Source organism: Sturnus vulgaris, chromosome 14 (genome assembly GCF_052056855.1).
Source record: "Sturnus vulgaris isolate bStuVul1 chromosome 14, bStuVul1.hap1, whole genome shotgun sequence".
Lineage (NCBI taxonomy): Eukaryota > Metazoa > Chordata > Aves > Passeriformes > Sturnidae > Sturnus > Sturnus vulgaris.
Genome location: NC_142256.1, coordinates 1,697,553 through 1,723,086, shown reverse-complemented (window position 1 = coordinate 1,723,086; position 25,534 = coordinate 1,697,553). Strand labels below are relative to the sequence as shown.

At 43.9% G+C, this 25,534-nt stretch overlaps 1 long non-coding RNA gene across 1 annotated transcript; it reads left to right on the top strand.

The window, feature by feature from the left end:
• The first annotated feature begins 2,471 nt into the window (after positions 1-2,471).
• On the top strand, positions 2,472-24,349 carry LOC148222085 (uncharacterized). Its single transcript, XR_015806645.1, has 5 exons — positions 2,472-3,816; positions 5,978-6,099; positions 8,440-8,595; positions 11,652-11,726; positions 22,339-24,349. It is a non-coding gene; the product is annotated as an uncharacterized LOC148222085 (long non-coding RNA).
• Positions 24,350-25,534: the final 1,185 nt, after the last annotated feature.

The following is a 25,534-nucleotide window of genomic DNA, read 5'->3' as shown; positions in this document are numbered from 1 at the left end:
ACAGCTCCACATCCACATCTAAGAGCAGTGGGAGTTTTGCACCACTTAATTGGTGGTTTGTCTCAATCTTTTTTGTTTTTACTCAGAGCCAGGATTAACAAATACACGATGGAAAAGTTTTTTCTTGTGTTTGGGCTTGGTTGTTTATTAAATCTTATCAAAAAGTACAGTGTTTAACAGCACTTCCAGTTACCTGCTAGAAGGGAGGAAAATGGAGAGAGATTCAACTGCTACAAGGTTTCTTAAAGCTAAACAGTCCAATAGAGAATCAACACCTATATTATTTATACTTTTAACCCAATAACTAAATTCCCATGACCCTCAGTGTGACACTGAGTGACCAACCAGAAACTACTGCCTGAAAATATGAAGAAGGAAGAAGAACACTGAAAGAGACACCACCCCAAATCCTCCATCTTGTCCCATACTTATGACTATATTACAAAACCCTCAAATTTAAAACCCTTCACCATGTGAAAGCACACACTTCTATTTAACTACACACCCATGATTTTAACTCCATCACTCAAATTTGGAAACTTTCTCCAAGGCCTCAGGTCAAAAGCAGTGTTCTCCAGGGGGGTCAGTGCCAGAAAGCACAGAAAGCTCAAACATCCCAGGTTTGTGGGATCCAACACAAATCTGTATAGCAGTGGAAAGGGGTTTTGACCTTTTAAGTGAGGCAGAAATAAGATGCACAGTTACATGGTTGTCTTTTATGACAGGAAGAAAGAGCCAAGTTTTTTCAGAAACACACTTGGTTTTATAGCATGACTGCAACTCCAAGAGTAGAGAAAAGGTGATTGGTTCAGAGAGAAGACACCCCATGGCCAGGGCCTGGGCACACACCACAACAGGTGTTCTATCTTGTTATTAATTCCTTTTTATTTTGACCAAATGATCACCCTGGGAGAAATTCTCCCTAGCCTTGAGCTGGCCCAGCTCATGGGCTGGGAACAGAGCTGAGAAGCTCCAGCCTGGAATATTTTTCAGGCTGTAATTTTCTTACTTTCTCAATATGTGCCCCACACATCTGCTGCCCCTTCCCGACTCCCTTGTCCTCAGAAATGCCCTCTCAGCCTCCTGTCCCCCAGGGACTGGAAACCTGAGCCTGCGAGCCTGCAGCTCCCAGGAGCAGAGCACCACATTAGGCTGGAATGATGACCTGGCCAGGGGTGTTTCCCCAGGGGTCTCTCACAAGATATTATTTCAAACCTGGGATCGCCTTCCCAGAGCCTCAGGACTGAGTGTCAGCAACATCCCCTCTGTGTTTCCAGACCTCTTCCACTCTAATCCTTCTGTTCTCCTTTTCTTTTCCCCTTTCCCCCTCTCAGTATCTCTGTGTCCAGGTGAATCTCTGCATTCCTGGGTTAAGTTTGTTACTGTTTGTGTTCTGTAAACCCGACTCTTGCAAAAACATGGATTATTGAGGTTCTTAAATACAGGTACATTGCACTTCCCAGTTGGTGGTTATGGATCGATTTTGCATGTTTAAAAACTTCTTCCTGGAGTTTTCCAAGTCCACTTAAATAAAAATCAAACAAAACACTGTAAAGTGGAAGTAACAAAGTTTTTGAGGGGGATGGTTGAGACCCAACTGTGAGAATGTATCTGTTGTACTTTTGGTTAAATCACATGGAGATTAAGACTTTATTTTAGACAATACCTTGGCTACTCCTAAGAAGCACCAGAGTATCAAAAAGAGTCTTTCCAATGTGCTTTGGTTATGTTGCCTGTTACTCTGATAAAAGGTTGCAGAAAAAATTAAGGTTAAACTTCATGTTGTTCTCCCAGTTTCCTTATAATTCTGTTTTTCATGTATGATACAGCCATTAATGTCTGGATGAACAAAGCTATCTTGCAGAAATTCTAAATATTTGAATCCCAGCTTAATAGATTGAAGGAGGAAACATAATTATTTGTAAAGTACGCAAAAATAATTATTTATATTCTAAAAAAATAATAGACCCTTCTGAATTAATTTGTATATATCCTTTTTTCAGAGGGGATTGTTTAATTCCTGTTTACAAGTGTTTGGCTTTTGTAACTATGGTTTTGCTGTAAGTTTCCCCCCCTCTTTCCCCCCTTCTTTTTCCCATTAGAAAGCCATGCTGCAACCTATTTGTTCAAACAAAGATGTTTCCTCTCAATAAATCATCAGATGAGTTATTGGCTTCATAATCTTTACTTAAACTCAAAAATATCCACATGGGTGCACAGCATTTGGCTAATTAATTTCTGATAATTTGCAATGTTCACAGCCAGCTGCCAGGGGCTCCTGTGAGTGTTAATCTGTTAGCCATGGTGAACTGATTGGAGATCTGCTCCTGCTGGTTGCCAGATAAATTCTTCCTATGACAATGTCACTAGGTTAATTAATTCAATTAATGACTCCCAGTGCAATGTTTTTCTTTGTCTTTTTCATTTGCCACAGGCTGCTGAACAGGTACTCCCAGGGATGTATTCTGAAGTTGTGTCACAGATAAGGCATTATGTACCATTTGAATGTCTGAAGTGTCTTAATTTATTTTTTAAATGAAATTTAGTAGCAGTTAATTCCATCAGAAATTAATTTGTTTTCTGTTTTCTCTTAAATGTAAGCAGTCAATTACCCATCACCTTATTTGCAGGTGCAGTCATGAGTTTAGGTAACTTCACTGTTAGATAATTTTTACTCACTGTGTAAATTCTCTCTACAGGTGTCACAAACTGCACATTTGCTTTCACCCTTGAAACAGGAACTTCCAATCTCGATCATCCCTCAGGTGTATCTGCCTCATCACCCCAGATCCAATAATAGAACTGTTCTCTGTTTTGAACTTTAAGAAGTAGAAAAGTGCATCTTCCATATAGCTGGTGTTTTTTTCAGTAAGGAAAAAGTGAAAGGCAAGGTGCTCCCAAAAGGGAAGGTGGAAAGAATCTCACAGGCAGCCTCAGAGACTGTCAAGACTCTCTGACTTGAATGCCACCTCATTTTTCTGGGCACACCTTGGAGGGTTTGGAGAGAGCAGCCTTCATTTTTTAGATTAGCTCATCTAAAAATGTGAGTAAAGCACAGAGAAAACAGTGAAATGAGAATGAAAGTCAGTTTTTCTCCTTGAGCTTCAGCTAAGGAGCAAAGCAGGGGCACCATGACCCCCATCCCAGTCGTGGTCTCTGTTGATCTGCACCACCACTCCTTGGGCTTCCTGTGATCCCTCTGGATTTACATTATAAATTGATTTTGTACTGAGGTCACCCTGTATTCTCTCTACTGTGTTTCCCATCCGTGGCTTTATTTCTATTCCTTTTCTTGAATACGAGATGAAAACACGTTTGAATGTGAATTCTGGGTTTGGAAATGAACTGGAGCAAGCTGTAAATCCAAATTCCACCACCAGTGAAGTTCTGCCCTAGCAGCTGTTTTGGGTGAGCCCCTATTTGGTATGTGACTAAATCAGAATTATTTTAATCATCTGGATGACTGATTTAAACCCAGAGAAGGCTCTGAAAATCTTCCAGCAAAAGCCGTGTCTTGCCCTGGAGCATCACAGCAACCTGGAGGAAAAATGCAGTGAGGAACACGTTGAGATGTTACTGGGAGATCCTCTCAGCATCCCCCAAAAGCTCACAGCTGATGTCATCTCTGCAAGCAAGGTGTGAACGTGGAAAACCCTCTCTCTGAAGGATCCAAAGGAGCTGTCTGTTCCATCTGGAACAGAGAAATGCCAGAGGAATACCTGGCATTTGGGACTGGATTTTCAGAGACTCCTGGTGCTTTTCTCCTGTGCTATATTCCCCTCTCTGAATTGTGGATTCCAGGCTCCCCTTTCCCAGGTGAGCTGAGGGTGAGGTGATCCCATTGTTTGGTGAGGTTCCTGCTCTCCCCAAAGCAGGGACAACACCTCAGGTTCACTGCTGAGCTCTGCCAGCCTCAAACAAAGCCTGCCCTGAAGTTCATCTTCTGGCACTTGTCCTCTAATGAAAAGCCTGTTATCCCCCCGAGGGGCAAGTCACCACGTGCTTTTCTTCAAATCCAACCCAAACACACCGTTTTTAAATAGAAACACTCTGGTGGTTGGTGTCAGGGCCCTTTAGCAGAAGCAGCTGCCCAGGAGCAGCATTTCATTTTAGCTGCTATTTCCCTGCAGTAAATGCTGCCCTTTGTCTCCAGGAGCTGAGGGATAGAAATCAGGATATGCAAATTATGGCACTGGATCTTAATTATGAGCAGCAGGTGTCTGTGCAAGAGAGCTCAGGTGAGGGGGCACCACAGCTCCTGTGCCTTGTCCCTGTTGTACAAAGGCAGGGCTGCAAAGTTCCAATTAATTATCCTCGTTAATGAGCTCGGCGACCCAAGCCAAAGGAGAGGGGCTTGTCTGCTGCTCCAATTTAGCTTTCCCCACAAACAGGAGTTTAAAAACCAGTGATGCAGCTCAGACTCTGAAGAGCAGCAGGAGACAGCAGCAAGGATAAAATTACCATGATAAACCTCAAGAAATCAATTTGTGGGAGTGCAGACTATGATGGATCATCCTGCTGGAGAAATTAATTCTCTGAGGAACATTTCTTCAGGATGTCTTGACCAGAGGAGCATCTTCCCAGCCTGTTGGTAAATGTGACCATCTTTGGTCACTGTTTACCTTTAACTGATTTAAAAATGGGAAATTATTATGATTATTTTAAAATTTTTGTCAGCACACCACTAATCACATTGCAAGCATTAAGGTCAGGCAAGTTGGGGGCATAATTCATGGCTAAAATAATATATAAATTAGTGTTGGGCTGTAGTGTCTCTGCCTCATGTCTGACAGGCACAGGTAAGGGATGGTGCCTCCAGACCAGGTAAAAGCCACACTTTGTCCAATCTGAGTGGATAATTCAGTTTCTATGTCCATTCAAGGATGATTTTTGTACCAAGGGTGCAAATATTGTACCAATTATTGAAAAAATAACCATTATTTTTCCTTTTTGCTCAAGTTGCCAATCTGTTTTGTAATGAAACGAATAAAAGCCAAGTTAGATGCTGTGGTTTCAGCTGATTTAAGGTCTTGCTGCTGCTGTGTGAAAGAGAGAATCTCAGTCCCTGGTTGTGTGATGCTGGCTTGGACACACGTGAGGCTCTGTACTGAGTCCATTCAGCTGCCGAGCAATAGAAAACCAACCCAGAAAAAAAGAGTGGCTGAGATCTTCCTTCTTCCTCCCTTGTTGAGGTGAAACCACCCCTTTACCCCACCAGAGACATCATAATTCTCTTCTAAGCAGGGAAGTTTAAGTAGCAACAGAAGGAGCCCCACATGTGTGAATAGTCTGCAAAATATATTTTAATTGAGGGTGGTAATTTTGGGTGGGGACCTTGGGCTATTTCTGGCATAACCCATTTTTTTTTATTACACAGCTCTTGGATTGGAGCAGGTTCTGTTTGCAGCCTTTCAGCAGTCACCTTCCCAAAGTTTTTTTGGTTTTCTTTCTTCTTTCTGCCCCCTCCAACTGTGGCAATATCTAAGCAGACATCTGGGCCCTGATTATGCACACCTTGTGTGGCCACTGGGGCTGGTGCAAAGTGTGTGTAAAAAAGCATCATTCTTCTGTGGCAGTGTTTTACACCCCCTGGGTAAATGATTACCTGGGGTCCAGAGAAAAGAACTGTCAGCCTCAGTGCACCACTGTGCAGTTCTGCCACAAATTTGGAGCCCAGACGTTTGAAGGAATCAAATATTTTCCTCCTTAGGAAAACAAAATCAAATCCAGAAGAAAGAAAAAATCTCTACCCACTGTCACCATGTGGAGGAAAGGCATTTGGCTGGCTTGGAGAAGAATAACTGAATGGGAAACAGTCTATATAAACAAATAATTATTAAATAAAACAATTTATTTCTTTAGCTCTGCTTCTTCTTGCAAAGCAATAATCCCTGGTCTGTTTTTCAGTAGGAAACTTTGGGATATGGGTGCAAGTCTAAAATGGTGACATGCTATCCATTTGTAATTCTTTCCACAGCCAGGAATATTTCTGAGTGAGAACTGAAGCATCTCTGCTTGTTTGGAGGAAATGCTGTTACACAATGCAGGACAAAACAGTTCAAGCCACTTTAAACAGGATAAATGGATGAAGGCTTCAAGGTAGGATCATCTGTTTATTTACACCCATTGTCCCCTTGTTTCCCACACAAATATATTCTGTGTTTAAAATTTATAAAGCTGGGCAAGCCCTTCTCACGCTGTTCTCAGTAAAATATTGCTCACAGCATCTCTCCGAGGGGCTGCTGACAAATAGGCTCTTGTTGTCCAACTTTCCCTCTGCTGAGGTTAATGATTAAGTGGTTCAGGAGGTTAATTCCTGGAGATAGTGTTGTCTTTGGCTCGAACAGATGTTGGTAGTGCTTTAATGTGGTTATCAAACTCTGCTGCCCTTCATCCTTTGCTCTGTGCAGCCCTGGGCATTGTTCCCCCTGCATTCCAGGCCCCCTCTATGGAGATCCAGCAGAGCTGAACATACCATTGCCTCAGGGCTGCCTCCCCCGGGGTCACGCTGGGTGATGCCCAGATCTGCCACACAAACTGATAACAGCAAGATCTGTAAATATTTGGCAGTGCAGGAAGGTGCAGGATACCTGTTGGGGCTCATCTGTAAAGCCACTCACAGCTTTTCCATCATCCCAAGCCCCCACAGGGCAGAGCTTAGCCCCAAAATCTGCCCCTGCTCCCCTCAGCACCTCCTGTCTTGCCAGGATGTGAATCTCAAGGGTGCCTGAAGTGTTCTGTGCTGTAACCAGCGCCTTTAGCAGCCTGGTAAATCCCTGGGGGCTGGACCAATATTTGCAGCCTGAAGCTGCACCATTACAGGAGCTGCTGGATGTGTGCAGGAGTCCTTTATTCCCACATCTATTGCCTCATAACCAGCAGCAGCAGCTTAAAAATATATAAAAAAAATCATAAGCTTTATGATTTCTATAAACAGGCATTGAAGGGGTTAATTTTAGGCTGGCCTCATGCTGGAATTGGGTATATTTGAATGTCAATACTGCCAATGGCATAAGTGAAACATCATCTTGGATTTTACCCGTTTGTCATCATTTGTGAAATTACTTCCTGTCCTCTCCCTACACTGCTCCAGACCTGCTGGCAGGAATCCTGTTGGAGCTTTTTAACCTCACTCAGTCTGCATAGGACAGTATCATTTTAATTATTGCACTGGTTTTCTTGTTATGTGCATTTTGGTATCACTCACTGACAAATTGTATCCAGATCAAATACAGTATAAAGGACTGGATTTTAATTTGGGGAAGAATACTGTTAATTTGAAGGAGTTAACCGGATTATGGAATCCCATGAACTTTGTGTTTCTATAATATGGAGATTTTTAAAAGCAGTTTGCTGCTTCAAAGAGAAGCACATCCTGTGCTTGGTCCTGTGACCAATCTGGTCTTGTTACCAAAATACACATTGGTATTTTAAATAAGAAGATGCAAAAAAAGAATACAAATTTGGATTTCTATAAATAGTTCTTGAAATGGTTAATTTTAGGCCGGTCTCATGCTGGGACTGGTTATATTTGAATGTCAATTCTGCCATAAGTGAAATATCATCTTAGACTTTATCTGTTTGTCGTTATTTGTGAAACTTTAAATGGAGAGGAATTGTGGCATTTTGCTTTTTTTTCATTACAAGCTGGGATGAAACTCTTTGTTGGTCTGTCATCAATTAGAAACTCCCTCCCAGCCTGTCTAAACTCCCTCCCAGCTTGTCTTTCCCTTTCTCTCTCTTCCAGATCTTCCAGATCTTGCCCTCTCTGCCTTTGCTCCTTCCTTAGAGTTCACTCCCTGTATTTGCTGTTGGTGCTACAGAGGACACAATTCTGATTTTAATTCAATTCACAGTTCTGGAGTGGTGAGAGCCAGAGGGAGCTCACAGCTCTGAGGAGTTCCCAGTGTGGGACAGCCAGGCTCAGGCTGGGTACATTGGTCAGTCACACTGAGCTGGGCACAGACTCTCCAAAGTGCTCCTCCTCACCCTGCTGGAGCTGGAGCTGTGATTCCCAGAGGTTTCCACAACAGTGTAGTTTAAAAGTTCCTTTCCCCATGGATAATTTATGTTTAGCCAACAGTCTGGGTTAGGCTAAAGCTCTCTGTGCTGCTTATATCAAACCAGAGAGTTACAGAATCATGGAATGGTTTGGCTTGGAAGGGACATTAAAAACCATCTCATTCCACCCCTACCATGGCAGGGACACTTTCCACCATCCCAGGCTGCTCCAAGCCCCATCCAGTCTGTCCTTGAACATTTCCAGAGATCCAGGGGCAGCCACAGCTTCTCTGAGCACCCTGTGCCAGGGCCTGCCCACCCTCACAGGGCAGAATTTCCTCCTAACATCTACTTGAAACCTTCTTTCTTCCAGTTTAAATCCATTCCTGTTTGTTACTCCATGCTCTTCTGAAAAGTCCCTCTCCATCTTTCTTGCAGGCTCCCTTCAGGCACTGGAAGGCCACGATTAGCTCACTCCAAAGCCTTCTCTTTTCCAAGCTGGACAATCCCAGTTCTCCCAGCCTTTCCTTGCTCAAGAGCTGCTCCATCCCTCTGACCATCTCAGTGACTCCTCTGGATTCGTCTATGCCTGATGTGAGATAAAAATTGTGGTGATTTTATAAAACCCTGGAGGAATAGCCCCATGAATATTTCTGTGGAGAAGCACAGGCATGGAAAGATGGGATGGCAGGGAATGGAAGGAGCAGGACCGGGGACAGGAGCAGGGACAGGAGCGGGAATAGGGACAGGAAGGGGAGTGGGGACAGGAGCAGGGACGGGGACAGGGACAGGAGTGGGGATAGGGACAGGGGACAGGGACGGGGCAATGACAGGAACGGGGACAGGAGCAGAGACAGAAACAGAATCAGGGACAGAATCAGGGACAGGAGCAGGAGTGGGGATAGGGACAGGGACAGGATCGGGGACAGGATCAGGAATAGGGACAGGATCAGGGACGGGCTGTGCAATTCCTCCTCTGGAACAGCAGAGGACGCAGGAGGGCCCGGCCCGCGGGCGGATCGGAGAGAGCAAAAAGGATGGAAAACGGGCAAAAATCAGGGAATTAAAGCTTTTATGTGCTTTATACAATGTCTGACGCATAGGGAGAAACGCAGGTGACCACACGGAGCTGTCTGCAGCACGACAAAAGGAGCTGTTGTGTTTTAAACTCACTGAAAACAGCCGTACCCCAGAACCTCATCCCCTCCCCGCTATCCCTGCCTGTTTAGGTCCGATGTCACTGGGCATGAATTGGGAATGATGGGGACACTGTCCATCCTGAGGAAAAGCGGGGCTATGGCGCAGTGAGCGCCTTTGGATTTCCCCGGGGCTGCGTTTCTGCTGCTGGGGTTGTGCCCCCCTGTGCGCGCCTTGCACCGGGACATTGATTCCCATTTCTCCATCTCCGCCTGGAGCTGCGGGACTCCAGAGGACGGGAAGGGTTTGGTTTGCATGTGGGTGAGTTTCAGATGGCCGGCGGCGCTCTGGGATGTATCTGCTGTAATTGGTGCTTGCTCTGGGAGCAGCTGAGGACTGGGATGAGCGAGCCTGGCTGTCCCTGACCCTTCTGCCGGGATTCAGGGATGATTCCTGCAGAAAAGCAGCCCCTCGTCCCTGCTGCTGATTTCCAGCTCTTCTCCAGCTGCGGTCCTTGTAAAACACATCATCAAGCGCGGCTGGCTGAGAAGTAACCCAGCAAAGATAAGGAAATGATTCTCCTTCAGCTGCAGCAATTTCCCAGCTTGGCTCATCACAGAACTGCACACAGGAGGAACAGGAAAACCAGCATGGAGAGGGGGATGTGACTCTTAGCCCTGGGCCAAGTGCCTTTTACCAAGCTGGTGCTGAGCAAAGCTTGTTCTGAATTAGAATTCATTAAAAAAAAAAAAAAAAAAATTGGTTATCATCCCTGGAAGCACAAAATCCATGTTCAGCAGTTTCCCACAGAGGGGAAGAAATATAGTGCAGAAAGAGCTATTTTTGTTTTGAAATCCTGCGAGGGGAATTGAGCCCAGACCTCCACCTCACGGGGCTGGGGGATGTGACTGCTTAGCCAGAGCTGAGCCCTCTCACACCACAGGAGCCTGGAAAACCTGGGAGGAGAGTTAATTAACCATCCAGCACTGAGGAATGATCTTGGTGCTGGGAAAAGAAAGCAACCAAATAAAGGGAGCTGGTGCAGAGGAATGAGGGAATTAGGCTGGGCAGTGGAGCAGAGCAGCAGTTCTGCAGTGGAAAAGCACCACGGGCTGCAAGGGGCACCAAGAGTTTTCTCAAGGTCCTTGTGAAGGGTTTGGTGGAGGTGTTCCAGCATTTGGGACATGTCACCGAGGTTCTGCTGGGTGCCAGAGGTGGCAGGAAGCAGTGACACCGAGTTAAGGCCTTGCCATAGATCAGTCACAGCATGGTTTAGGTGGGGAGGGACCCTAAAAATCATCTCCTTCCAACCCCCTGCCATGGGCAGGGACACCTTCCTCAAGGCTACAGGGAAGAAATTCAAGCCATGTTCTAAAAGAACTGTACAAACCTCAGGGTAAAGGAGAAAAGTGAACTACAAGTAAGCAATTTGGTGGAGTTTTAGAATGGAGAAACTAATTTCTCTTTAGCTGAAGTGCTATAATGGAGTAGAAAGTCTGGAAGGTTTTTTTTTTCATGACTGTCCAGGCATGAGAAAAAATCCAGGTTCATTATTTTTCCCCTTGATTACATGTGTGAATTTTCAAAGTCAGCCAAGTCAGTGGGGTACACAGATTACAGTAAGATTAAAAAACAGCTAAATACTTACAGGCATCATCAGGTCCCTTTGGAAAGCCTGTTGGCTGATGAGTGTATGTTTCATGAGCATCTTTCTGGAAAAATGATGAGTTATTTCCTGCAGCAGAGCATGGGAGGTCTCAGGTTGTGTGAAAGTCCTTTTCAGATCACTTTTACTTGTGATGCCCCAGTTATTTAAAAGTCTGCTGCACTCTAGAGGATGAAAATATTTGTGGGGCAAAAACGTGCCTTGGATCCTCTTTTCTTTGCTCACGTCCCTGGGTGAGGCATTTTTGCACTTTGAAACAAGGAAAGTTCACAACAGAAATGTTCAATTAACTGTTAAACACTCTCATCAATTCAGGGATCATTTCCAAATCTGATGGATGAGTTCAAAATCTCCAATTCATTCTAACCATCAGGCGGAAAAACAGTTGAACTCCTGAGGAGAAAAGAGCAGATAAATGTTGGAATGAACTTGCATATCTTTGAGAGGTGCAGTGCTCTGCAGACAGTGAGTTATGAATAGGAAAACTTCCCAAGTGTGTATTGTAAGCAGAATAATAATGGGCAATGGCTCAAGCTAAGTGTTTTTTTCCTCTGGCTTCATTTAGGTCCCAGTTTAAAAGGCATGGAGTTTGTTTTAGTGTACACACGGGGAGAGTCTCACACCATGCACAATTATATTTCCCATGACAGTAAAAAAAAAAAAGGAAAATCCTATTAAAACCAATATGCAAATATTCAAGTGGAAGACGAGAGCTGAAAGAGGACTTTATGAATTCTTGGCTAAATGAGTAATTTCTTGAACTCTCAAAATTAATGCTAATTTTAAATTAGTTTATTCGGACAGTTAGGATATATTCTGAATTTTTAAGCAGTTCTGTTTCTCACAGGTGCACCCTATGGATTCACACTGCAGGAACTTCTGGGATGGTTTTTAATTAATGCAACCTGTAAGCCACTGAAAAGTGAGTGGAAACAAATGCAATTCCCTGCTCTATAATTGTAGGATTCTGTTTTGTGTCGCAGCACTCTTAAACTCACAGATTCTATATTTTATTAAAAATAGGTTATGTAACATGAAAAAACATAGTGAAGTACATTTTTCTGAATGCCATCAGAGTTTCCTGTAATTCTGCATTATGCATGAACAGACTCAATTATATTTCTATGAGATCTTTAGACTCCGGCTCCGCTGGTTTCCATTCAAACCTGCATTTTGAATATGCTGAGCTATGAATTAAAAACCCAAATTCAAACAAAACCAGCAGTAGGTGCACTGATAGCAGTGGAAAGTCTTTTTGCCTGGTAATATCCATCCTGTAACTTTTCAGGATATCCAGATTTCAGCTGTTCCTGCTCTTCTGGAGCTATATGACCTGGCATTAGTGAGCTATTCAACACAGAACAGAGGTCAGTGTGTTTGTTTAAACAATCATTAAGTAGTAATCATTTTAATACAAAAATGTATCCCAGCTACTCAATGGATTCTCAGGAGCACAGTGTCCACTCTGTGCTTAGGGTTGTGTGGAAAAGGAAGCTGGAAGAAAAGGAAGAGTTCTGCCTCCCATTCTGCAGGCAGAAAATTCTGTCACTGAGGGATCAAGAGACAAATCCAGGCTGATTCAGGGAGTTGGTAAAACTGAGCCTAAAATTAGTGAGTCTCAGGGTGCTGTTCCATGATACAGCTGAGCTGCTAAAGCTGCAGGTCCTGCTGGAAAGGGAGATTGACTGAGCCAGGGCAGGGAGCCCAAGAAGCCAAAATCCCGACTCACCCCTTCTCCTGGGAGTGGGAGAGAGGAGCAGGCCACAGGGCTCCCCTCTCTTTCTCCTGCTGTGCCTTCTCGAGTGGTTGCAGAGCTCTGGGGATGCTTTTTGAGCCTGTCCCTGCACCACAGCCCCAGGGCAGCAGAGGTTTGAGGATGGAAAAGGATTCTGCCCTGCTTCCCACCCCCACCACCACTCCCCTGGCACCCCTCCAGCACAGCTGCTTGGATTTCACTCTTAGATCTCTGTAATGCATCAACAGTGAAATTAATTTCACTGTGAAATAAATAAACTGTGGGCACGTGGGAATAAGTTCAGTTGGCAGAAAATGGCATTTATGGTACAAGTGTATCACTTCTTATTGTTTGTCAACTCTTTGAAATAATAAACTTCACTAGTTGACCCAAATGTAAGTACTAAAAATAAACAGATCAGCACCACTTTGCTTGGTTTTTACAGAATAAAAGGCTCCTGTTATTTTCACAGCCTGATTTTTCCATTTCCCTTAATACCCTGACCTCTCTTTACTGGTCCACTTATTAGTAACACTTACTTTTGGGAGATTGTAACGTCACCGAAAGCACGGAAAATACAATTCCTCCAGCCATTAATCCTTGTCTTGATGCTACCTCCACAGCACAAAGCCTCTCTCTTTTACTCCTGGCTTTTTTTCTCCCTCTTTTTCTTCCCCCTTTTTATCCCCTCTGTTTACCCCAGTGTAGCCACTCCACGAGGTAATTCCCTTTGTGACCAGCTTGCTGCAAACTATCTCCTATTTACACTGGCTGCAATTTTCAATTAAAGACAAGAACTTAACTTTAGTGGAGGGGTCCTGTAGAGTCCAGCATTTGGGACTTAAGATTTGCTTTCCCAGCTTGAGACTTTGAAGTTGGGAAGCTCAGAGAGAGCCTGGATGAGGTGGCAAAGTGTCTTTCACACAAGGGCTTTAAAGCAGAAAACATGTTAACCCCCAGGCTCTGGGGCTGGCAAAAACAAAAGGTAGGAAAACAAATCTCATGCAGAAATGAGGTACAGGCCTGGTACCCAGAAACATGATTTAAGTGGCTGAGTTAGCCTTTGTACAGTATAATAATGTCAGTGACATAAAAACTGAGCTGCTTTTAAAGAATATCTTGAAGTGTCCAGTCTAAACAGATTAGGCTTGAAGCAGAAGACTGTGAAATGCCACTTACCATGCTGTTTAAAGCTTATAAAAACCAACTGTAGGCAGAAGGAACTGTAAGCTTTTTGTTTGCTAAATAAGCAGGACACACGAGAAATTATCATCAGACAACGAGAAGAATTTCAATGTACAAAATTCCCCTTAGAGTTTCTCATTTTACTCTGTATATATTGGGGTAGCTTAGGAGACTGCAAATCAATTTTTTTTAATTTAAAAGATGGCAGGTGCCATTTATTTTCTGTTTATTTTGTACCTACCACAGAGTAGATCATATAAATTGGGAGATTTTCTGGCTATATTAAGTTATATATTATATCTATATCTATGTCTCTTATAGTAGACAGGAAACACTCCTGACTATTTTTGATCCTCTCAGCCCCCAGCTGAAGAAAAACCATGTCTAAACCAACCTTTTTTCCAATTTCTGTCAGCTCATCAGGCTTTAAACCCCCTACATGCTGCCTGCTAATAAGAATTAAATCATGTAATAGCCAGTGGATAAATTAGCTGAGCACAAATGCAATGCTTTATTTAACAATTTTTATCATTATTTCGAAGCATCCAAGAAGAACAGGGTCTGAAAAGTTTGAAATCTGAATTAGCTTAACTACTTGTGACAAGTTTACACATGAGAGACATCGAGACTGTGTGTTCTACTTGCTACTTTGAGTTTCGTCCTGGCTTTCTGTTTGAAAGATCCCAGCCAAAGTTAAATCAACCCACCCTTTGCTGATTTCCAACATTAGACATGTCCCCAGCTCTTTTTTTTTTTTTTTTTTTTTTTTTTTAACCTTGCTTTCAGGCTGACTTTCTCCCAATTGAAATTCAGTTCCTGAATGGTCGGTTTTTCCCTTGCTTCTAAACATTGATAAAAAAGGGTTTTCTTCACTCCCTCAATTTGATGTGACAGGGCCCTGACATGAATAATGGACGTGTTTCTTTCACAGGCAAATCAACTTAATTTAGCATGCTTTTATACTTTCAATAGCAAAGCCACAAGCCTGTAAATTCCATGAGATCCTTTAGGTTTGCAGAAATCTTTAGAATTAGCAGAAAATGTATAAAGTAAACAGCACTTATTTTGTCAAAATACTTGAATAACTTTTATACAGGAGCTAGAGATGAATATATCACTGCCTAATCAGATTGTGATTTACATGCAGTTGAGGATGGGCTGCCCGGGTTCAGCCTGCGCTTCTGCAGAGGCAGAAAAGAGGGGTAGGAGGACTAAATAATCACAAATATTAAATAGAATTCAAACCTCAAACTCTCTTCTGGAGGTGAGGGAGAAAGTAGAATTTGAAGAAGAGGTTTATGCAATGGAGGCTCTGTCAGGAGAACTCCATTCTCTGCCCATCTCCCTGGAGAAGTTGCTGCTTTGCAGCTTAAGAAATGAGGAGGAAAAAAAGAATATTATTTATTATTTACAGAGGAGGGTGAGAGACCAGAACAATCCACCAGCTTTAGAAAATAACCTGCCTGTGTGCACTGACAGATATTATTTGGGAGAGGTCAGCCCTTGGAGCCCTGCTGTCACAGTTTGACGTGTGCCAGCTCCATCCCTGTCCCCCTTTGCTGCCCAAGGTGTGTCAAAGCAGCGCTGGAAGATTTCCTTCATGCTGAACAACAGCAAAACTCCTCTTTGAAGCTTCAGGGAGCAGCTTTGGGCTCCTCCTTGGCCGTGTGGTTTTTGGGATGTACCAGGACTCGCTGGTACCTCCCTTCTGCCCTGCCATAAATCTGGTGTGAACACAACAAATACAAGGGTGAGCTCTGCTCTCTTCCCCGGCAGAAAGCCAAGGAGGGGAAATGAGGGGAACTCTCTCAGCTTGCCCTTTTCACCTTTAGGACTCATCTCCCAGCACTGCTGCTGGTAGCCAGCAGCCTGGTGACACTATCAAAGGAAAATAGAGGTTAATTCTATTGTCATCACTTATTATTGTAACATCAGGCAGCTGTAACAGCTCATTCATTAAAATATCCTGATAGTGGATCAGTGAATGGGAATTAGGTTGGTTTGGGGTGTACAAACTTTACTGCTAAAATCATTGTGTTTGCATAACAGAGTGTTAAAAAAATAAACCCTTTCTTTGTAGCATTACATAAATAAAAGAGAAACTAGTTTAGAAAAGGGTCTTCTCGAATGAAATGCTGCTTGACTCGAAGCCATCAGGCTGGGGAGGGAAAAGCCAGCCCACAGAGATGCTCTGCTGCATTCAGCCTTGCTTGCCTTGGTGCAATCAACGTGGCTGAGGGGATCCCACATACCTCCAGGTCTGTCTGTAATAAGTAGTTAATCAGCCAATTAGGGGAACCAACAATTACAAATTGGGAAGAGGAGAACAAGGAAAGAAGAGGAAGGGGAGTGAGTCAAGGTAGGCTGAAATCCCTTTAAAAAGGTTTCTAACATTAACTCCCAAAGAATTACGTTCTACCGTACCTTGACTGATTTGTTTCCCCCCTACCTCCCCCTTCCCCTTTTCCTACTCGTTGGGTCAGTTAATTGGCTGATTAACTAGCAATTACCTCTGGGACCAGCTCTATATAGGGTCTCTTTTAATCGAGAATTTTATTGACAAAGGCACCAGAGCAAATTCATCTCTGGTGCAAGCTTGCTGGAGTGAATGGCCTGACACCCAGGACAAAGTTGAGCCATTGTACCACGGGCACTGTGTTTTTAAAGCATTTGATTAACTCAGAACTTTTAAAATTACATTCCTTTTCTGCAAGATCAGTTCATTTTGGGTAGGAGAGGGAACAAGAGCTCGGGAGGGAAGTCAGATGGGCGATGTCTGGAGCAGCAATTTCCTCCAGCCCTGGCTCTGGATGGTGACAGAGCAGCTACACAGGGTGACACCTCCCTTTTTTCTCAGGCTGGCACTGCTGCAGCCTTGCTGGCACGGCTTTTTCCTCAGCATGTGCACAGTGATTAATTGGCAGCCCTGGAGTGTGGGGGTATCTCTTCATTGGCCTGGTGGGCACAGCTGAGCTCCCAGCCAGGGGAGAGGGTTCCTAACAGTGTTTGGGGTCTCAGCATAGATAGTAAGGCAGCTCAGCTGTCCCTGATCCCTTCTCAGGCCCAGTTTGGACCATCTTTTACATGACTTTCCTTCTCCTTGCTCCTGGCACTCTGCTGGATTCCTGCATCCCTATCAAACCCTGTGATTTGTGCTGCAGGAATCAAACCTAGTGCATTTATTGTATCAGAAAGCCTAAATGGGACACTGCAATTAGAAATCCTCCATTCTTGCATGTGCCTGTGCTGTCTGGAGCTGCTGCTCTGCTGGGAAGGGAATGCTGGACCGGGCTGGAGCCTCCACATGGTTACCAGGCAGTGGGGAAAGCACGATGCAGGAGGGGATGGAGATCCTGTTCTGGGAGAGCCAGCTCTGAGCACTGCAGCCAAAAGGCAGAGGATCAGATTATTGAGGGATCTGGCAAATTCCCTAGAACACTGGGGCCTGGCAGGAACACATCCCTCCCTGCATGAAAGGGGCTCTGTGTTTTACAGCTTCAAACAGCTCATGGGTTAAAGATAGGCCAGCCTGGGAATAGAACAGCCTAAAGACCAGGAATATGGGGTATCTGTGGGGAGGGAAAGAGTGGCTTTTTCCCTTGCTATGCCACGACAAAAACCCCCATCCTGCTGCAGACGAGGCAGTGACAGGTCTAGCAGCAGATCTGTGTCTGCCACCCTGATTGTGGAGCTCCAGATGCTGCAAGGAGCAGCGCAGGTGGGGCAAAGCAGTTTTGCAAATTGAGAGACAAAAGGCAGAGGAATAAGTCATAAAAGTGACAGTGGATGTTTTATAGAGGTAGAGGGACAGAGGTGGGGCACACAATTGCATCCTGTCCCTCTGCAGCTGTCCAGAATTTGTGGTGGCACCTTCTGTAGCCAGCAATGCCATCTGGAAATGTCCCTGTTTCCACCTGGGCATCACCTCTGCATGGGTGCTCACTCTCAGTCCTGTGGTGAGGGCATCATGTCAATGTTTTCTTGCTCCAGACCAAATTTCCCTGGCTAATCCAAGTTGTATTGTTAAAAATGTTGATGATACAGGTCCCTATATAATAAAAATGCTGGTATTTTCAATAAAGCCTGGTTAATCCTTTCTCTTCCAAACTTCTGCACTTGGAATGAAAGATTTAGACTGGAAAAAGCAGAGAAAAAGAGGGGGAAAACTTTTTTTCCCCTAATGAAAACATGCTATCTGGTTCAGGGAGCAGCTGAAAAAAAAATCAGTGGAAGAAAAGCCTTATCATAATTGGTCTCCTTACAGAAGACACTTGCTTTGCTGAAAAAACTCTCTTATCCTCATAATGATAAGAAACTTGTAATAGAATTCCCAGGATCTGAGGGATGTGGTTATCAGAGGGGGAAAGTAGCTGTGCCTATCTTTGAAGCAAATTCAATCCCACGAGGTATTTTTGAATCTGAGAACACCTGATTACCAGTTTACATGTGAACTAGAGAATAATACATTTGAATTATCATAAAAGTGATAAAACGTGTTCCTCAGACCCAGACAAAGCCTGTCACTTTGGTGGGCACAGCTCTGGATTTCCCTGGAATACAGCTCATCCTAAAGCTGGATGTTTATCAGTGTTATGGAGGGACTTAGTGGAGAGCTCACCCAGAAACATTGTGGATTACTGAAAAACATTCCTGTCTTTAATGCTGAAGGGTTTAGAAGCCTCAGATTAAGGACAGATACTCCTCAGATCCCAGGGCTGCACTGAGGCAGGAGGCCAGACAAAATTCTGTTTTTAACCTTTTAAAAGCAATGTGTATTTGCCCTATAAATTAAGATCCAAATTTCCAGGCAGAAGCAGTAACTCTGCTCCTGGCCATGAAGGGAGGAAGGAAGGAGCAGTCAGAGGGTCAGGATGGCAGCAGTGCCTCTGATCCCTCTCAGTGCAGGAGCTGGTGCTTCCACAAACCATTCCAAGAGGTTTTCAGCCATGGCAGACTATGAAGGGAATGGGTGACAGGTCCAGGATCATATCCCAGCACCTGCTAAAATCAGGATTTGCTATAGGCTAGAAAAGTTCTTTCCATCCTGAGCCAGTGGAGGTCTGTAAGCCAAGAGGTGAATGCTATGCTGGGCACTTTAGCATTCCAAATCTTCTGTCCTTGCAAAGGCAATGAGGGAAAAGGGATTTTGCGTCAATTGTTTGGTGGAAGATGATCTGGAGAAGGCACAGTTAGTCCTCTGCAGCAAAGGACACCAGCTGGGAGCTTTGTCTATCTAGGAAAATGCACAACCTGTCAGAAGTGATAAATAAAAATGATTTCTCATAGCTTTTGAAGCTCTGCTTGTCCTGAGCTGGACAGCTGTCAGAGTGATGGTGGAAAGGTGTGGTTAGTGTGGTTTTGAGGCTTGCTAGAGAAACAAGGACCTGGATGCACTATGTAAAAACCAAAGGAGTATTTTGTGTGTCTTATTCTTACCCCTACTCCTTTGGTGTCTCTTAATGTTCTGATGGGGTGGAGGGAGAGGGGTCTTTAATGGGTGCTAGTTTATCCCTACGTGGTGTCATCAACTCATCAGGAGGGAAAGGGGCCTCTTTCCAAAGCTGTGGGATGGCAGATCCTCTCCCAGTTGTAAACTGGGATTGAGGCAGTTTTTATTCACTGCTGAACCCGGATTAGACATGTAAGGAGTGACAGCATAGGCAGCCCATCATAACAACAGCACAGATATCACAGAACCGGACCAGAGGAAGAGAACTGGCTGCTTTTCAGTGAATCAGTCAGGTCCCCCTTGGGATGTGCCCTGCAGCCCCTCTGGCCAGGAGGCTGCTCCCTCCCACCCGTGCCAGGAGCGACCACGATAGCACAAACAGGTTGGGGGCAGTGATAAATACTGTCACCTGTCTAAAAAATGTAAAATACAGGACCCCAGTGCTGTTGTTTCCCTTCTCCTGCCCCCATGCATCACTGCAGAGGCTCTGAACAGACGAGCCCACTATTACAATGTTGTCAGGGCCCTGCTAGTTTTCTAGTTCATATCCTTGTTCATGCTGTTTGCTAAGTACTTGTTCACTGTGACAGCTTTCAGCAAAACAGAACACACTGAATGCTTCTTTCCAAACAGCTCTGTCCTGCTGGGCTTCAAGTGAAACAAGCCCTTCAGACTCCATCATGTGAACTTTTCATAAGGAACAATCTCCTTTAGACAATTCCTTTCAGAGATACTATCCGTGAAACTGGGGCTTGGGGATGAGGTGACATCACAGCCTTCTTCCTCTGGCCAGGGTCATGGCCACCAAAGTTGTATTTGTTAGGAGGCCTCCACATGGCATGGTGCATGATTTCCTTAATTACCTAATGTTTCCCCATTAAAAAAAAAAATAAATCTGCAACCACTTGAGAGTGTATTTAATATGTTTTCTGTTGAAAGAAAAGCAAAGGCTTTTGTGCAGACAGTCTGATCCTGGCTTGTGAAAATCAGAACTCACTAATGAAAACATAACTAGCCTGCAGTTAAATCTTAAAGGCAGATGTGCCAGAGCTGGTGGACCAAGACAAGCAGATCTTTGCTATTTCCCTGGTTGGTGTCTGTTCCTTGTCTGCTCTCCTGTGCCCTTGGTGGTAGCAGCCAAGTGTAGAAAAAAGCAGGAGGTTTGAAGAGCAAGGCAAGGTGTGCATGTCCTTACCTCTGAATGAGCACATAAATGGGGCAGAAAAGGCTGGGTTAGAGAGTCTGGGAGTGAGCAAAACCTTCATTTGTGCACTTCAGCACAAAGAACTGGGTCCCATGGTTCTCCCCCTGCCTCACTGCTTAGGGCAGACCTTAAAAAAGTTCTTTCACTTTTCCAGGCGGTGGAATTGGAATTGCTGATCCATGAAAGTTGTCCCAGCCCAAATATCACCGAATATCCACCACCCCGAATATCTGCCATGCGTGGGCAGGAGAGGAAAAGTAATGTGGTAGAAGCACCAGAGAAGCTTGAACATGGAGGAAACTGAGGGGAATGAAAAGTTTCAGGTTTAGGATTGGATGCAGAAAATGTTCTTTTGGGTAGTGGTGTGTCCCACTGATATAGGAATGGAGATGTAAGTGGCTTTGTGATTTTAACTATTCCTGATTTGTTAAAAAAGAAAAAAAGAGATCTCATGAGCACTTGATATTTTATCCTGGTATTTCTATACTGTATTAAAGAATTGTTCTTCTGCATTGCCTTACAAAGAAAAGGAAAACCCCAAAGTGCGTTAGGAAAGCATCACCCTTAAATAACTTAAAATGCTAACTGGAAAACAAATCTAAGTAAAATGTCCTTCAGGAGAATGTGTTAATAGCGTGTCAGCTGCATGGTGATATTTGTAGCTGAAAGCTCTTTGTTTATCCAACTTCCATGATGAAATGTATGAGAATTATGAGCTCCAGAATGTGTCTTTCCCTTAACACCGTTGTATAAGATGTTGTTTTTAACTCAGATGGTGTTTCTTCCCCTCTGTGCCTCTCTAAATGTTATTTTCTGAACAAGGTTTGATGTATGTGGCTGAGTCAATCTGTTAGCTAAACTTACATGGCACGTGATTTATATGAAAATTTTGTCTATGACATATATACTCTTTAAGATACTTTCTGTACCATCTTTGGGTGAAATTAATTATATAGGCTGAAAAATTTACTTTGTTATGTCCAGAAGTATCAATTTAGTTTATCTGACTTCCTATCAATCTTCATTCGTTTTTTCATTTTCAGTCAGACCAGGAAATTCCATCACTCTTTTTTTTTTGTCTGGCCAACAATTCAGGACTAAGAATGTGCAACACCAAAGCAGTAGGTCTCTCTTTTTATTCCACATGCTTCTAATGAGAAATGCAAAAAGTTCTGCATTTTGCCTGCAGGGTTCTAGATGAAGTTGGTAAAATTGGGGCATGATCCTGTGGAAATTTGTGCACACATGGAGTGGTTCTATTGCTGCTGTTGGGGAAGCCATTCTTCTTCCCAGCTGCATCCCACCTAAATGAGAAACCACTTCATGTGAAATTTCACAGGTATTTCTGTACCCAAACAAAGAAGGAAAGTTTGAGAACAAATTTTAAAGATATTGAACAGACAATAGATCTGATAGATTTTGGTTGGAGCATTTACAAATGGTCAATAGCTGTGATTCCCTCACTGATGTGGAAAAGGGAGACCATCCTCAGACTCAAGTGTTTGTGTTTCTTTTCCTTTTCACAGCTCAGTGATGTGCAATTTCCACCGAAGGCAATTCCCACTGGGGTTTTTTTAACACCATAATCAATATATTAAAATTATTTTAGCAACAATTAGTGACTAATAATTAATCTTGCTAAAAAAGAAGAAAATGAAAAGAACAACAGAAGGAATAGACCTCTGAAATAATCTCAGAATATTTACAAATCAATTTGCTTTAATGTCTGTTCTAAATGTAACCATAATGAAATCATACTTGGCATTGATATTATTGCTTTGGAGTGGTTTGCCTTAAATTATTCATTGTATCCTAAGCTGTCCAGTTCACATTCAGCAGGGACAGGCAATGATAACCAACCAATTTCAGGGTCAGCCAGGTGTGGGAGTTGGTCAGAGATCTTGGGGCTGTGCTGTACAGGAGCTCATAAATTACAATTTCCTTCTGTTTTGTGTCCTTAGAACACTCGGAGGAAAGGAGGAAGAGAAATGTCTGCATGTGAGAGAACTCGGAGTTATCTGCAATCACGGATTGCATTTGTTTGTGCTGTGCAGAGCTCGACTATTTCCCTTCCAAAGCGCCCATGGCAGGTCTGGAGTGCAGGCTGGAATAAACACAAACAGACGAGGCATTCATAGCCGGGGCAATTCTCCCCTTCACCCCTCTCTAAACTGAGGAACGCACGTTTCCAAGTGGGGGGATGAGGGGATTGAGCTTTTTTTCCTAAGCAACCCTTGCTTTTTCACGATTCATTAAACCCTTTCTCCCTCGCGTGTAATTGGACCCCTCTCATTTACATGCATGAGGGATGCATAACTCTGCGAGAGGTGCTGTGCTCAGGGAGGGGGGGGGTGTAAAAATAAAATAGAAAAAAAGAGAGGAGCCGGCCCTTGGGCCAGGGTGAAGGAGACACGGGCAAACTTGGCGAGGGAGAGGCTCTGGAAAGAGCCGGGGCTGTGCCAGGGCTCAGGGAGGGAAGGATGCCTCGCCTGACCCCGACCCTGGTCCTGGCATCAAACCCACCCCAGCAGTGACCTGGGCTACCCAGAGAAGGCAGCAAACAGCCCTGAGCCTCCACACAGGGGCACCCGGTTGGTTGGTTAATGAATGGATGAATTAATTAATTCATTTGTGGGCTCACACCCCACCTGCCGAAGCTGCACCGGCAGTTTTGGGATGCTGGAAAGGAGGAGTTCCCTGTTCCTCCCTTCCTTTGCACTGTGGAAAATAACTCCTCACACCCCATGGACTTTTTTTCTTGAAGACAATGTCAGAGTTTTAGTCAGCTTGTTCATGGCAGGGAAAAGCCTCCAGCCAGAGGGTGAAATATTTAGCTGGTGTTTTATACTGATACATTTCTGCTTAGGAAACAGCACCTTGCTCTCAGGAGAAACTGCTCCTCTCTTTCTCTGTGTTGCTCATCTTTGCCCAGCCCTTAAAGTTGCTGTGGCAATGCTGAGCTGCGTTTAAAAAAAGCTCTAACATCATCTCTCCCACTGGCAACTCCTGATTTATCAGTAAGGTGGAGGTATAATCAAGGTTGTTAAGATCTAGATACTGAATAGCAAAGCTTCTATTTTAAGCTGTGGTTTTGGCTATATAATGCATGGGACAGACTGCTGGGTAGGTCAGACAAAAAAAAAAAAAAAAAGACGGTTTGGTATCTGCCCTGCAGGAGAAGGACCATTCCCTCTCCAGGAATACCTGCTCTTCCTCCCAGCCCTCCCTCTGGGGAACAAGCAGGAATGATTCTTTTCCTGGTAAAGAAAAAAAAAAGAATGCAAGAAGCTGACTGGTGCTGTGGGCAAAGTGTAAATATCTTTACATTCCAGGGGAGTTTGTGGGAAGGGGCTCTGCATGGCATGGAGCCTTGATAATTCACTTCTGGAGACAGCAGCTGGCTTTACATGTCTTAAGAGATGCTGCTTTATGGTGGTAATAATTTGGTAATTTTTAAACCCTTAACAGTAAACAAGGAGTGTGATATGGCCCCATGGTGTAGCACTTAGATCTCTGTCTTTTGTTAAGATTTTTCTTTTAGTTTTTATTTTTCCAATGATTATTTTATAAATAAGTAGAGTACTTTTGATGGAGGAAAATATTGAAACGCTATGAGGGCTTATATTTGTTTGTGTGTTGTCTATGGGAAAAGTTTTTAAGGAATGAAATAAAAAGAGTACATAGAGGTATTAATGAGCGTTTCTTCTAAGCTCTTACTTTATATGCCCAAGCCCATCTTTTAGCTTAACTTCCATTTAAAAAGTTGAAAGAAACGAGGAAATCCCTGCAGAGAACAGCCAGCCACACTTCTGAATTTCAATGTGTCCTTCTAGACGAGCGCTTTTTATTTTAAATGGTAAAGTTGTTGCTTTAATCAGGAGACAATCCTCATATATTAGTTGTACTGGCTTATAGTTGTGAGAGCTAAATGATACACAAAACTGGATACACATCTTTGCAGGCCTATAAATGGGGAGGACTGAAAGCAAAAGTAAACACTAACCTTGCAAAATAAAAGAAGTTAAAAGATAAGTGTTAAGGACCTTTTCCTTTTTTTTTTTTTTTTTTTTTTTTTTGAGAATAAAACAAGATTTAGTAGCTTTCCACTTAATTTAAATGAAAAGAATCGCTACCTTACATATTGCACTGATAATGTGGGGGAGAGCGAAAACAAAACCGCCTTTGTGGCACTGACACCTCCTTTAGTTGTTGTGAAGAAACTTTTCCCCTCGGTATCTGCTAACCAATTCTAATTAATGCCGCACATTCCTCCACTGAAATCATTTAATGCATAACAAGGGGGTGGAAAAAAAAATAAAAAAAGGGGAGAGAGAGGGAGAGGGAAGAGATTCTCAATGCTGATGATTGCCCTGTTCGAATTATGGGAGTGAAAGCCCGGGCCCCCCTAACCTACTGTCTATAAAGCAGAGCTTTGAAAGAGAGCTGTGCCCTACAAAAGCTGTCAATCTGCACTGCCCCCAAAGCCTGGGTTCACATGGATTCCAGTGACAGCCCTCCTCCCCCACACACAATACATCAATCTGTCTCTCCCCCGAGCACCCAGAGCCCATTGTGCAGCCCGCAGGTGCCTCACACAGCACCCATGGCCGCCCTGGGAACGGCCCCACAAAGGGCCTGGCTGGCCACATGGGCCGGGGACACTCGGCTCCTTTGGGCTGCTCCTGCTGCAGGTTGGTTCTGCCGTCCCCCTTGGTCCACCTGGCCGCCCGGTGGAGAGGGAGGGTTTGGTGCTTGGGGTCTGGGGTCTGGAAAAGTGGGTGTGGAGATGGATGGTGGCGTTTCTGAGGGTCAGGAGATACAGAGACAGCAGCTGCTCCTGCCCAGGGAGATGGGAGGGAGCTCCAGCTCTCATCCCAACACCTTAATGGGCAAACAAGCCTTGAGAACCTGTCTTGTCACTTTGGGGCAGACATAATATACAAAGGGATGCACTACATTTCAGAAGGCTAACATCTGTTTATTACAACAGCTAACTTCTTTTATACCCTCTGCAATGTTTACACTTTATTCATTGGTTACAATAGATCACTATAACATTCATTGGTGCAAAACCATCTCCACCACTGATTTTCACAAAACTTTTCTAAAAATACTTTTCTAAAAATACTTTTCCCAACTGCAGGTTTTTTCTCTTCT